At 47.6% G+C, this 14,736-nt stretch overlaps 1 protein-coding gene across 1 annotated transcript in view; it reads left to right on the top strand.

Moving 5' to 3' along the window:
• The first annotated feature begins 6,826 nt into the window (after positions 1 to 6,826).
• ABHD2 (abhydrolase domain containing 2) overlaps positions 6,827 to 14,736 on the top strand; it is a 38,113-nt gene continuing 30,203 nt past the window's right edge. Inside the window, exon 1 of the mRNA XM_018069685.2 lies at positions 6,827 to 7,031. The gene's annotated coding sequence lies outside the window, so the exon portion shown is untranslated. The remainder of the gene's footprint in view (positions 7,032 to 14,736) is intronic.

Raw genomic sequence — 14,736 nt, forward strand, 5'->3', positions numbered from 1 at the left:
GCTGTGTTTTGCAGAGCACGTGCAGCCCCATGCAGGAGGCACGTTCGCTCCTCCTGCCTGTGGTGAGCTGGCAGGCTTTCCAGGGAGCCGCGATCTGCTCACAGAGCTGCTTGTTCAGGAGCGTGCTGTGTTTTTGCCTGGTCTTGCAGCTGCCTGTCAGCTGCTGTACAAACACAGCCCTGTCTCCCGTGTCTATCCTGTCTCCCCTCAGCCCTGCTCTTTGTGGGGCTCAGGATCAGCCACACCTCAGCTGGGTAAACAGGAGCTGATCCTCCCCAGCAGCCGAGGGCTTTGCAGCCTCAGCCGCCGTAAGCAAGAAGTGCTCCTTTATTTTTCTCCCAAGCAAATCTCTCTTTCATCATTCAGTAGATCTGAAGCCCTTAATTGGACACAGTAGCTGATGTGATCCTCTGCTTTGGTTTCATCTTCTATTTTCTTTCTTTATCCTCTGCTTTTGTTCCACTCAGCTTCCTTATTTTCTGATCTGTTCCTCATTTTCTCACTCTTTTCCCCCACTCCTGTCTCTGTCCCCTTTTTCCTTTTTCACCCATCAGAGAAAAGCCACCCTTTCTGTATGTCACCTTTTTGGGTGCTAAATAATGAACTAATGAACTATTATAGTCTGAAAAAGCCTTGGAGGTTGTTAGTAACTATAACCAGAACCTTGGTCTTCAACTCAGCTCAGAGGCAGCGTTTCCCGCAAATTTTTACCTGGCTTTGAAGGGGTGCTGAGCAGGGAGGGAGGAGGACGCCCATTCCCTGCAGCACAGCACCCTCTAGCCTCCGCCGGGGCGGTAGCTCTTCCCTGAGCTGGAAGCAGGAACGACCTCCACCATCATCACTCAGCCACGCATCCTGCATCCTCCCACGCTCCCTACATGGCCAGCCCTGTGTAACTCCGGCAAAATCCTCCTGCAGCACCATATCCAAGGATAGATTTCATGGGAACTCCAGGGATCAGGATCATAACTCTGGTCTGACGTGTGATAACTCAGACGTCATTTCCCAAAGGTTGAGACATCAGCTTTGCCAGGTGGAGCCTGCAGTGAGTTCAGGTGGTGTCAGCCCGGAGACGGGATCATTACACAGCGTCAGCAGCGCTGGTTACTTCCTCTAGCCCATGCAATACTTTAACTTGGTGCTGGTACAGGCAGGGTTTTCCAAGGGGAAGTGCTGCTCCTGCAAAGCCGGCTGAGGTCACTGAGTGGTGTGGAATCAGTGACTGCAGTAGCTCTGCAGTTGCTGTGTTTTCTTGGGAGGCTGATCCACAGCCTGCCAGGTCCCTGTGCATGGAAAAGGGTAGTCACCCCCAGCACGCCTTTGGATATGGCAGCAGGCCTTCCCCATTTGGCTGTGACTGCCAATGCATCTCCAGGAAAGCATCAAGCAGACAGGGATGTTCTAGATTAGCCTTTCATGCCAGCCACTGCACTTTTCCTTGCTGCCTCCTGCCCACCCGTCCACCCCACAAAACATTCTCCTGTGGTTCCCACCAGCCTTACCCACAAACCACCTCCCTGCACCAGCATCAAGCCTGTTTCCTCTCATCCCCATTTTCCTTCTACACCTCCAGGAAACAGAGCTCTGGTTCTCTGCTCCCTAACACCATCACTCATTCTCCCAAATCACAACTGCAACCATTTCCTTTGTACTCACCCTCCTCCAAAGACAGTTGTCTGTTCCCTCCCTCCCAGACCTTTCCAGATTCCCACTATTTTGGCACAAGGCAGTAGCTTCCGCCTCCGCTCATTTTATTTCCATAAATATTGCTCTCTAGGAAGAGGTCCTTCCCCATTCCTCAGGCAATACTAAAATTTGGATTTTTACAAGGGGTTGATAATCCTATTGTTCACTTCACTGAGCATTTCAGTTTGCAGGATTGCAACCCTTCATTCTCCTCAGGCACCACTACTTCCATGGAAAATTTTCCAGAGAAAATATTTCACAAGCAGCCACTGAAAAATAAATAACTATGGTTTTAGCAGTCTCCCTCACCAGCTTTCTGAGGCAGGATAATCATAGTCTTTCCAAACTCCAACCTCAGGAACACAGTATAATGGCAAATGTCAGACAGACCACTTGGGATTAAACAGAAGACCAATGGCTTCCTTTATTCAGCATGACATCTTGGAAACACTCCAGGAGAAACTCATACATCCTTCTGGTTCTACTACATCAATTTGTTCAAGTCCATCCTGCTTTCCACCAGAGATGCCTCCTCTCCCTGCTCTCCAGGCCTGCCAGACACCTGCTGCTCTGATGCCACCTACCCTGCACGGAACCCCTCTGCTTGTGCCAGTGGCTTTAGGAACAGGTGCCACACCAAAGCACCACTTGGCTCCTGCAGCTGTGTCTCGCTTCACCAAAATGTGTGATAAAGGGGCGGAAGTGGGTGAGAGCAAATAAGAGGTGGCATAAGAAGTGGCTGCGGGGACAGGTCTGCTCAGCCTGGCAGCTTTTGGTGAAGAAGGTAGGAATTTTACCTAACCAGACCCCCTGGAAAATTCAGGGGTGTTGTGGCACAGATTCATCTGAGGGAAATACAGATGGATTCTTCTCCTAGAGCACCGAGACTGCTTGTGGAGCCAGGCAGGATTCAAGTGCCATGGAGCATCCAGAAGCAGGACCAGCAGCACTGCTGTTGCTGGGGAGTGATTTTCAAAACCTTTTTCTCCATCCAGCAGCTGTGGCTGGATGTGGGGTAAAAGCTGTGAGCTGGCTATTTGGAATTTGTGGACAGAGCAGCGGAGCGCAGCCTGGTAAAGTGCTCAGCTAAGTGGCATTTCTCTTTCAGCCTAAAGAATTTGGGAATGCAATAGCCCATCTGCTCTGAGATGATTAGTGAAGCTCCCTGTGTTAGCAGTCAGAGCCCTCTTGGGTTTGGTAGAAAAACAAAAAAGGAGTCAAAAAGTCTCTAGCAATGGCTTTCAGCCATTAGAGACCAGACCCTGTGGTCTACAGGGGACAAAAAGGTGGACAGCAGTAACCAGCAGGGCTGACTGAGGTCAGTCACTTCAGTTCTATAATTAGGAAATAAATACCATGCTAAATAAACCCAGAGTAGAAGCTTTTGAGGAGCGTGACAGAGCTGGAAGTTGGAAAGGAGCAGCTGAATGAGAATGTGATGGAAAAATACTGAGCAGGTGGGCCACGTGCCACCTCCCTGACTGGTTTGTATGATGCAGCCGTTCTCCCATCCCAGGCACTTGCCTCCGTGCGTTGCCAGCTCCTCAGGACAGAGGCTGGGCTATTTAGAGCTCTGCAAAGTGCCCATTACGCTTTTAGACACCATTTTCAGAAAACACGTAAGAGTGCAAAGAGCACTGTGCCTCCAGATCCAACAGGCTCCGGAACAGCACGGCTCTGCAGCCCACGAGCCAAAGCCTCGCTGGCACTGCAGGGAAGGCAGAGCGGGAGAAGAGGAAAAAAGCATTGCCTTTATTTCCATCTGCAAAGCTTTTTTTGTGCTCACATGTCACTGACAGGCACTTTGCTTATTTTCAGCTGGCAATCAAGCCCTGCCTAAGAGATGTTTTCCTTTTTTCTCTCTGCTACACCACTGGCAGAGATGAACACCCTGATGTTTCCTCCAGCAAAAAGGTTCCCTCGGGGGTGCAAAGTCCACGGGAGTCCTTCAGCACACGGGGGGTTTGCTGAGCAGGAGAAAAGCTGGGCCAGGGGAAACGAAGCAGAAAAAGAGTTTGAGTTCCTTGTGGCAGCAACAGCCAAAAAGTGAGAGGGATGTGAAGAACAAAAGGTGACTGTCACCACGGTGTTGCACGGGGGTGTCTTCAGGCTGGCTCAGCAGCACGTGGAGTTCTCTCTGCCTGGTACCTTTCCAATTGCTGCGTTTAAAAAGGTGGAATTATCATCAGTCTTTTTTTGGCCTCTGTACAGAGGTAATTGCCTGCCCAAAGCACAAGGCAAAGCTGCATTTTTCCCCGTGCCTGCAGTTCCCTGTACACACATTTGGCCCCTTTGACAGTATCCACACTACTCAGAGAAGGATACTCCTGTCTCTAGAGCATTAGGGTGTTCATGGACACCCCCATCCCACTTCCCTGCACTAACATCAGGTAGAAACATCTGCTGGGCTGGTGCTGCCAAATCCTTCCCACAAGACTGGGAATGAAGCTCGGCCCTTCCCAGCACCCTTCCTTTTGGGATGGTTCAGGCTCCTGCTCAGATGGCATTTCCTGAGCATGAGCTGTTTGCTGTGAGTGGCACAGCCTCTCTGCTGGCTCAGGGCCGGAGCACTCCACCTACGGTAACGCTGCTGTTCCCAGCACCAGCCCTATGGAGCGGGCCGGCCAGAGCAACTCCCTGCACGCTCTGAGAGAGGGCAGCTCCCTTCACAAGCCCTTTGTATTCCCAAAATGCTCTTGCTCCCTCCCAGATACCCCTGCTCCCACACCACAAGGTACAGCTGGAACCCCCCAAGGTCACTCAGAGTGAAATGCCAATGATTCACACCGATTCTTCTTCCCCTTCCTGGAGACACGGTACCTTTTCCATCACTTCCCTTCTTACTGCAATAAACAAAACTCAGGATTTTGGCTACTGCTGCCACAGCCACCTGGGAATTTGTGCTGCCACCTCTCCAGTGTTAAGTCCCCTCCAGTTCTTGGCTCTCATTCCTCACTGGTGCATCTGAGCAACCCTGGTGTAAAAGACCATCCTACGTTTCATTTCTCCTCAGCAAGAAGCGGGCAGCTGAGAGTTTGGTTTGCTCTGCTTTGTGGCAGGGTCCATAACAAAGCTGTCTTCTAACAGCTGAGCTTCTCTCAGGTCAGAGAAATCTCCAACAGCCTCAAGGATTTAAAATAAAAGCCTTACCCAGAGGCTCAGCTCTGGTCTGTGGCATGTTTTCCTGCCTGGATCTGTTTTTTCCTGCCTGGATCAGATGGCGAAGGAGCTAAGGTACACCCGGAGTCAATTGGACTGCAATTTTGTGTAATCAAACTCAAACACATTCCTGAAATACTTAGTTAAGCCTGATACCGGATGTTTATCTGCTGAGCCTATCTGGTAGCCTGATCACAAGCATAACTCAGCTGCCTTGAGACACACCAAACCTCAGCCCAGCTGAGTTGCTGACAAATTTAGCAACCATAAACCCTGGGCAATCCCGCAAGGTTAATTAAATGATAAGGAATACTGCTGTTTGACTGAGTGGTGCAGGATCACAACTGGAGTAATCGAGGAGGAGAGGATGCCGCTGTTTGTTCTGCCACCGTCACTCCAGCAGTTCCCTCTCTCCCCTTCCCTGTGACTCAGGCTACAGCAGTTACTCATCTCTCCACATGCACAGCGCCCTGGAAAATGTGACTTGTTCCTTGAGAGCTTTCTCTACGTAGGAAGCTCCAACTCCCAGTAAACAGAGGAACCAAAATGTCTGAAATGAGAGGAAGGATTTTTCCACCCAGTTATATAAAGCAACCATGAGCACAGCTCGGAACAGTTGATGTTACCAGCAACGTAATGCATGGCTCTTTTGGGATAACACAAGAAAAGCAGGTTTATAAACATCACACTATGGACAGTTTGTTATCTTATAATTTGTTTCCCTCCAGTGCCTCCCTGCCATGGTGGGGTCCATCCACCTTCAAGTGGATTTCGCTGTCCCTGTCACACCCCCCACTTGTGAGGAGGACGCTGGGCATTCCTGTGCCTCTGAGGGACCAGGGAAAGCCCTTCCCTGCCGCTGGCACAGCCCAAGGGTGGTCCCGGTGTTTGCCACACACAGGTGGCCTGTGGGCCCATGGCAACCAAACCCAGCGTGGTGAAGGCCCTGACACCATTTTTAAGGCCCTAAAGTATTGTTCCTGAATGACTTTTAGTTGCAACACGTTATTACATGACCAGCATCCAGCACCAGCTCATAAGTAGCCTAGACGGGGCTTTGGCCCTCAGGACTACGGAGCTCCGCATCACTGAGGGGTGAACGTGTCCCTCATCTGGAGCCGCTCCCCACGCAGCCTCCCCTGCACCACGGGCGTTGGCTCCGGCGGCAGGGAGCGGCGAGGCTGAGGATGGAGCTGTGGCTCTCTCAGACTCTGTCATGGCGCCGACGCTCCCGGCCCCCCTCCGGCACGGGCAGCCCCGCCCCCGTGCAAACCCCTCTGGCCGCCAATCAACCGCTCTCCGCGCCTTGACTGAGCATGGCGCCTCGAAGCCAATGATACCACGGACGCTCCCGGCCCGCCGAGCCCTTCTCCAGCCAGTGGCACCCCGCTCCTCCCGCTGGCGGCGCGCCCTACCCGCCCTCAGCTTTCCGCTTTCCTCGACCAAGTCCGCCCCGCGGTCCTACGCGGAAGCGACACGGGCCGGGGCCAATCGGAGGCCGCGAGGCGGCTGCTAAAAGGCGGCGGGCGGCGGCCACGCCCAGACGGGCCGGGAGCCCGGCGGCGGGAGGAGTGGAGGGGCTGTGAGCCCGGCAGGCCTGCAGTGAACGGCGGGGAGCAAACCTTCCCATGGGCTGCGGGAGTTGGCCGGTCTCCCTCCCGTTCTTCTCCCGGCGGTGCGTGGCCGCAGGGGGCTGCCCCGCGGCCGGGTCTCGCCCTGCCCAGCCGCCGTGCGTTGTCCTCGCGTGTCTATTGCCCGGGGCGGAGGTGGGGTGTCCCTCGGCGTTGGGTTCTCCCCAGGGCTGGAAGCTCTGGGACTGGCGGTACGGTGACAGCCGCCCCCTGCCCTCCCTGGGGATGTGAAGCTGGGCCGGGAGCTGCACATCCCTGTGCTCGCAGGGAGGGAAGGCCGGGGTGGGATGCTATCGGGAGCTCAGTGCAGAGCAGAGGGTGGCCCTCGTGTGGGTTAGAGCCAGGGCAGCTGTGCCTCCGGCTGCCAAGTCACACTGTTCTCCCAAACGGCTTCTTCTCTGGTGCTCCAAGGTCCTGACCCCGCAAGGAGCATCTCGCATCAGCTTCAGACTCCCTTTTGTTAGATACTATGTACCTGCTTGTCAGCCTGTGTGATGGGATTGCTCCTTTCTGCACCTTCGCGTGTAACTTGTGACTTCCTCCAGCTCACGGTGGGTAGGTGCATCTGTTACAGCTGATGAAATCCCTCACCTGACACTTAACTTCTTTGGAGAGGTTTGTCAGCAGTAGCTTTATTCACACAGTTATGGCTGGAGGGATTGCATTCTGCATTTTCATGCAGGTCTCCTCAGAGAATTCATAACAGCTTCCTCTTATTGTTGATGTACAATTGTCAGTGGCCTGGCAAGCACTAAAGATTCCTGTCTGCCTCTTGCAGGTTGCTGCTTGGCTTCCACAGCACTGGTGCCTCATTCTGTGACAAATGTTAGTGGCTTGTTAGTCAGCTAACTGGTACAGTATATTCATCTTACAGGCCTTATTTATCACACTCAGCCACGTTTGTGATATTGCTCAGGTTGACATGTTCTAGTCCCTGCTGATATGGTGTTCTTAAGACACTCAGTTCAGCTGTTTGCATTTGTGATATCTCATCTTCAGGCTTCCTTCGATAACATTTATTTCCTCTACAGGGAGTTTTGTTATTGACAACTCGTCTCTGGTTGTTGTGTTATCTTTTCTTGGTTTGTCTCTGTCCTCTCTTAGGTGCTTGCTTAGTTCTCATTTCACAAGAGGAGTTTCAATGGATTCTCCTGTCTCTTGGATCAGTGGACGTGCAGCTGTTCTTATTTGAGGCATGGCTTATTTTGGTCTCAAAGTCAAGAGTAAGAACAGTAAGGTTATTAAAAGGGAAATCAGAGCTAATGTTTGGGTTCTTCTATTCTCTTGCCTTATTCTTAAAAACAGTTGATTTTGCACAGGAGGTCCTCTGTGTTACTGAGTGAATTAGCTGCACAGAAGATGGGGCTGATCTAAGATTGTGCCAAACTATTGTTTTTAGGGGTGGAGAAGATGGGGAGTTTGGGGATAAGTCCTTCCATCGTGCACAACTGTTTCTGAAGAAGTTAAACTTGAAAATTAATTTATTCTACTCTTGTAAAAGCTATATTTTTCTATTCAGGGAATGAATAGCAGCTTAAGCTCTTAGTGTTTCATAAATCTGCTTTATTAAACTTGTCATGGGAAAACACAGAGATTAACACGTTGAAATAGTTGTTCTGGGATGTGGCACTGGGAAAGAAAGATGGCTGAATAACATCCTCTGTCCTTGACACATGTTGTCCGAATCTACTAAGTTCCAATTGTACTTCTAGGTGTGATTTGGTGCACAACAGGAAATGGTGGCTTTAGAGCAGTGATTCAAACCTTCTGTAGTTTAACCTCGTTCAATAGTGGAAATGGCCTGGGTGCTGCTGGATTCACATTGTCCTGTTATTCCCTTTTTTTGCTCTGTATCTCTTGCCTCCTCATCTCTACTTTCACACTGCCGGCTCTGGCAGTACCAGAACTTGGAATAAGTTAACAAAGAACAGGGTTTAGCAAAGTCTCTGGTAGGGGTTTAAGTGCTGGGATCTTATAATAAGCTGGGTGCTTATAATTCCTATTGCAAGGTATAGCCTGAAACTGGTGGTTTGGACTTTCCAGCAAAAGCCTAAATAACCACAGTTTTGCTAGTTTATTGGAGTCTTCATCTTTGCTTTTGAGTTTCTCTGAAACAGTGTTTCATGAGGTGTTATAGCTCTGAATTGCTATTCTTACGGTGCTATAGAACAATTGATCTTCTGTGCAAATATTTGCCCTTCTTCAGCCTAAATATCTTGCAGAGTTTAAATTTATATACAGTTAAACAACTGATCAAACTCAGCTGACTGACTGCAGTACCAAACAGTTGATTTAATTTCCGTGTGCAAGGGCACATTGTCCTTCTTGTGGAGAAGCAAAGTCCCGCTTGCCCAACATATGTGGGTGGCAGTGATGCTAACCCAGTCAGGCAGCTAACTCGGCCTCTTCTGGCTCTGGGAAGGCTTGTACGCCCAAGGGCTTGTCTTTTCTTCAGCTGTATCAGTTGACTTAATAATAAAGATTGTCTCTGACTGCCAACCTCGCTTTGCTGATATCAGGCAGCAATAATTGAAAATGCTTTGCAAAGCAGTTCTGTACAAACCATATGCTTGAAGCACCTTTGTGCCTGTGCTCTGTTAGAGGTAACTGGCGGTGGAAGGAGGTGTCACACTTGCCAGGGTACAGATTTTTATCTGTACCTCTGGGTTGACCAAGAAGTGCGGTTGCCTCACACTTACTCTTCTGTTGAGAAATACTTGTTTCCTTTCATCGTGGGTTTGATCTGACTAAAATAAATGAGAGTGACAACTTCTTCTACTAATATGGACTGAGCCCTTGCAAAGACCATTCCAAAATGTCTTACGTATTAATTTCAAGTAACTGAGATACAGCCCTATTCAGGACATTCCGTCCTCAAAAAGCGTAGTACAGACTCCTCAAAAGGGGACAAAAGACTGCTGTTGAGAGGGTCACTCTTCAATAATTTGTCCTGCTTCTAAACTTAAATCTTCAAAGATGCTTTTGCATAGAGCTGCAGGTTCCAGAAAGGTTACGCTGAAGGTGTTCAAGCCTGGCTGTCCCTTAACTGGAGCACCCAGTTCTGTGAAGGTTGGGCATATGTGACTATGAAAGGTTGCACTAAGTGAAATAAGCAGATGCACAGTCACTTACAGTGAACGTCCTTGTAAGAGGTAAGGACAAAATGTCATAAGATGTATGCCTATAATATCTCTAGCCTCTCACTTGGAATTCAGCAGGAGAGAGGGCAATGTAGCAGTGGTGGTAATTGTGTGTTGGTCAGGTCCTGTCTCTTTGTATGTAATTCTTCTGTCCTGAAATGTTATTGCTTCGTTTTCAATGTTATTACATGAATTGGACTTCTCTAGTGTGAGCCTTCTATCAGTCATGGACAGACTCTGAGAGAATGACTCTGCAAATCTTCTGTTCCCCGGTGGAGAGGAGCTGCTCACTGGGGAAAAAAAATAAGGTGTTTGAAGGCCTCAGTCAAGTGGCACCTCAGCTTTGGATCATGTTCAGATATAGGTGTTTTCAGACTACTTGAACTGGACCAGTCTTGAATAAAGTTCTCTTACCTGTGTTGTGCTTTGGGATAGGTGGTCTTTCCTTGCTCTGCAGCTGGTCTGGTGTGGAGCATGTTCCCTACTTGCTTGTCTGTGCACCCTGTGGCTGAGCAAACAGCTGTGATGTGCTTGGACTTTGAGCTGCTCCTCCAGTATGAACAGCTGAGCTCTGCAACTGGGGATGGAGGGGTTGGAGTTGGAGGGTAAATGAGGCTTTAACAATATGATGCTGTGCTTCAAAATATAGTGAGGGAATAGAGCAGACTCCTTGGGGATGTTGGTCTGTAATGTAGTTTTTATTAGCTCTCCCAGCTCTATGGCTTGATGCTGGGATCATTCCCTCAACTACTGAGCATGGATTGCCAGGTTCTCTACAGCCTGTTTACTCCACTTCTTCCCTTGAGCTTGATGCTGCTCGCTGGCACAGGGTTGTGTGATAAGCAGCTAATGCTGTAAGGCTGTGGAAAGGTGTTACCCAGTATTTCTCTCTGTATGTAGAAGTAAGCTTGACCTCTTGTACAAGAAGCTGAAGCTTTGCCCTGTAGTTCCATAAGGCAGTGGTCAGGGTGTGATGGTCCCAAGTATCCTGTATCTTATCATAAAGGAAAGGCTTATGTTATCTAAGCAAACATAGTTATTTGACTACTGCAATTAATCGATTTCTGTGAAGTCAGAGCCTTGTTCTGTGTTAGTTTAATCATGTTCATCAGGTGTGTGCAATAAAAGCTAATGCAGTGGTTTTCAATCCGTCTGAGACAGAGGAACCAGATAAGGCAACATACACGGAGTCTACATAGCAACCTCTTTGGGCAATACACAAAAGCTGCCTGTGGGGCAGTTGAACTATTTTTGATCAGCTAAAATGATATTGTAAAGAAACAAAGGCAGTTCCTGTAGTTGGAAGGAAGTGAAATTCAAGGCTCATTTGACCGTAAATTGCCCTTTTTGGAGACCTGAAGGACCTAAAGAGCCTTCGGCCCTGTTGGCTGTAGAATTATTCTCAGGTGCTTCTTAGGCGAGTTGCCTTGGGATATACACCCAGCCTTCTTAGGTGGTTGATTTCTGCTCTGAAGATGTAGGATTCCTCAAAGTCAAGAAGGAAAAAGCTCCAGTTAAACACACCTGTCTTTCTGCTCTGATGGTGCCTTGTGCTGGGAACTTTATCCCTGTAACCTCACAGTACCTCTAAACTTAGTATGAGCCAAGTATTGTAATTCATGAAAAGGTCAAATTCCAGTGAAGGCACCAGCCAAGAAATTCTTTTTGGAACAGGGTGTAAACAATACTTGCTGGTGTCTGTACTTGCCAGCCGGCCAAATCCTGGCCTGGGTGCAGGCTCTGGCACGAGGTGGAGGGATTTGCACCAAGGACTTCCATGTGCTGTCCAAGTAGTGGTTTTTTTAACCATCCTTGTGAGGGGACATGTCAGTGTGCCCTCTGTGTTTGGAGATAAAATCTGTCAGATATAGGACAACAAAACCATGGGGGGCTTTGCTGGACTCCTGAGGACTTCGCTTTATCTCTCGTGGCCACATCTAACCCTAAGCTTAAGTTCTTGAAGTGCTCAGCTAATTCTTAATTATACCCTCTGTGCTCTGAGGTCTGAGACTTAGTTGGCTCTTTGAAATGGCCAGAAGTACCGAGTGATGCATCAAGATGATCTCAGCACTTGTTTCACATGTTTTTCTTTAAGCCACCGCCAAAGGTTATGGGAGGTTTTGCTCTGGATAAGCTTGGGCTGGGTACATGCCAGTCTCAAGATAAGTGGTGTTGTGACTTGCTTTGTGTGCTTAAGCTGATGAGGTATGGTGCTGGTGTGGTCCTAAAATACTTGTATCTATTTAATTTTCTTGAAACAGAGTAGCAGTTTAGACTTGACACTTTTCCCTCGAAAGGAAATCATTTTTTTTATACAAGTGCTGGGTAAAAGGTAGGATATGGGACTGGGCAATAAAGCTTGAGGCTTTCTTCATGATTACTCTTGAACAGGTTCCTATAGTTGTGTGGATTGTGTGCCTTCAGACTGCCCTCCAGTGCTTTACAAAAAGTCTGGCAGCCTTTCCCATGAGGACACATGCTTCAGAGCCTTTCCAAGGTATATTCATCTTCATCTGGATGGTCTCAAAATATCTTCCTCTGCATTGAAACCCTTGAATGCTCAGTAATGTGACATTTCTGTATGCTTCCTGGAGTGAGATTTGAGTAATATGCATAAAACTTGCCTTTATTTAAAAAACTATGCACTGCTCTGGCTTTCAAACCTTGCTTAAATAAAGTTCCCTTCTCCATAACACGGTTCTGAATATCTTACCTGGCAGTGACAGGCCTGTAATTTCTGGTTTTGCAGTGTATCTTTCAGAAGAGGCATTAGGTTTGGTTGATATTAAAGACAATTAATTTCCTAGAAACATTTCCCAAAGAACTAATTTCAGTGAAACAGCCATCCTTCTTTGCCCTTCAAAGAGGTGGTAAAAAAAAACTTACTTCTGATCTGCCTAGGAACAACTCTTAAAGTAGAGTGAGTTTGCTTTTCTCTTGTCTAACGTACTTACTTTGAGTTTTATTCCCCAAGTGGACACTAAAAATATATTAAACCAGTCCAAGAAATGTGTGGTGCATTAGTTAACAAAGTCTGTCTGCTTAGTCTGTCAGAAGCAACTTCTTTGACTCTTCTGAATCTTTGTGGGTAAGAGAGTATCACACTACTTGGTGGAAGCTGTAAAAGCATAAGAAAGGGGATTTTTAAAGACTTTCAGTGTTGGCCAGGCATGCTTCACTTTGGTGTCCAGCTGAGCAATGAGAGCACCAGTGAGCCAGAGTGCTGACTGGTGGGAGGGCAGCTATGAGGCTTTTGTACTGAGCTGCCATTGCTGGAAATGGCATTCCTTCAAGATTCTTCAGTCAATGTAATGGAGCATAAAATATCTTGCTAGTGGAGTCCCTTTCAAAGAGGCCTTTGCTCGTGTCTGTTCCATGTAGCTGCATCTTTGCTTTAGCCAGAAGCGTTTCTAGTGAAATGAGGCTTTCAGTGGCTCATTAAAAGGCCTGAAGGAAGGACCCTGTGGGAATGGCTTCCTTTAATGTCTTTGCTTTTTTTTAATGTTGGCTTTCCAGTATGCACAGTCAGACTCTGCTTCCATGGGTGGAGGAGCTGTAATGCTTGGTAGTTAACAAATCCTGATTGTGCTGCATTGAGTCACAGCATGAAGTGACTTCTGTCCCTGGAAGAGTTTCCTTTCCACAGGAAGCCTGTAACTGAAACGTGTACAAGTCCTGGATTTGTTGACAGTTGTGTATTCACTTACTATACAAGTAAATATTTTGATGGCTTTTCCAAAACTTAGTGTCTTTAAAAGGATAGTAAGGAATTTGCTGTAGCTCTCCTGGCTTTTGTTGTACTTGTTTCTGTTCCTGTCTGGAAAGGGGAGACATGGGGGTTTTTTTTCTCATTGTACTTGTACAGGTGAATTGCACTCTAGCAAATAGCGCTGAAATGTTTCCTGCAACATGATTTTCAGCTTTTTGTGATGAAAGGGGAAATGAAAAGACCACAAATTCAGCACTTGCTTTCCAGTGATTGATTTTAAACTTAGCTCTCAGTCACAATTGGGACTTAAGAACATTACTTAAAAGGGCTGTAGGTCTTGGAGGCTGTCATGCCTGTGATTCTTAAAAAAAAATATTAATTAAGGTTCTTCAAAATAACATCCCTGGGGCCAAGAGTTTCAAATTCTTTGTGTTCCTCAATGTGGATCTCAAACCCTGTGATGGATGTACAGGCAGGCTTGATTGCTTCCAGTGGTACACTTACTGCCTCTTGCTAGTTTTGTCTAACCTGCCAGAAGTGAATCCAGTGTTCTGCATACAGAAAGGACCAAATGTTTGTCCATTTAAATTAGTGCTGACCCTGTTAGAGGATATTCTAGATTAAAATTTGTCTGGCTCAACACTGTGGTTATCTGTCCTTTTTCGTAAACAGACAAGTTTATTGGGTCAATGCAAAAAGGGTTTAACAAAACAGAAGCAAGGTGACCTTATCCCAGCTGGTAAAGAGGGAGGCATTTGTCCTATGTGATTAGAGGCAGAGCTCAAATTCATTTTATTAGGCTAAACCCTTGAAATTTTAGAGCAGAGTGCCTTGACTCAGCCCCTGCAAATCTGCCCTGGCTGAGATGGGTCTGTTTAGGACTTCAGAAATACCAGACTGTAGAGGAGGTACCTGAAGTGCCACAGCTGGATCCATAGGGCTTGGAGTTTACCAATCTAATCTTCATGGACTTAGATCCATTGCTTAAATAATCACTGCAGATACCTGTGCAACTGCAGCAGCAGTGCCAGCTTTGTGTTACATCTACAGACTGATCTGAGCTTTTGGGTGAAGATCCTGACAAGTACATGATCCTTTAGCACATGTTTGAGGTGTGTAAATTCAGTGAATGTGTGTTTAGACTGTCTTAAAATGGAAAAGTACTAGTTCACAAGTGTCAAAGCATAATCCTGCCTACCAACAGCTGATTTTTCTGTAAGTAATATCAAGCTGTTTTAAGGGAGTGACAGGCTAAAATGAGATCTAAAAGTATCAGAAAAGACGTGGTGTGTTTGTAATCTGAAGATGATATGGGAGAGAGCACTCTCAGGGAGATAGGGCTTAGCTGGATCAGTTACACTGAATCACTAGTACAAAATCCTAATGACTAATTGTGCCCAGGTTTATTTTT

The sequence above is a fragment of the Manacus vitellinus genome, unplaced genomic scaffold (genome assembly GCF_001715985.3).
Source record: "Manacus vitellinus isolate BGI_N305 unplaced genomic scaffold, ASM171598v3 scaffold_16_pilon, whole genome shotgun sequence".
In the NCBI taxonomy this organism is placed as follows: domain Eukaryota; kingdom Metazoa; phylum Chordata; class Aves; order Passeriformes; family Pipridae; genus Manacus; species Manacus vitellinus.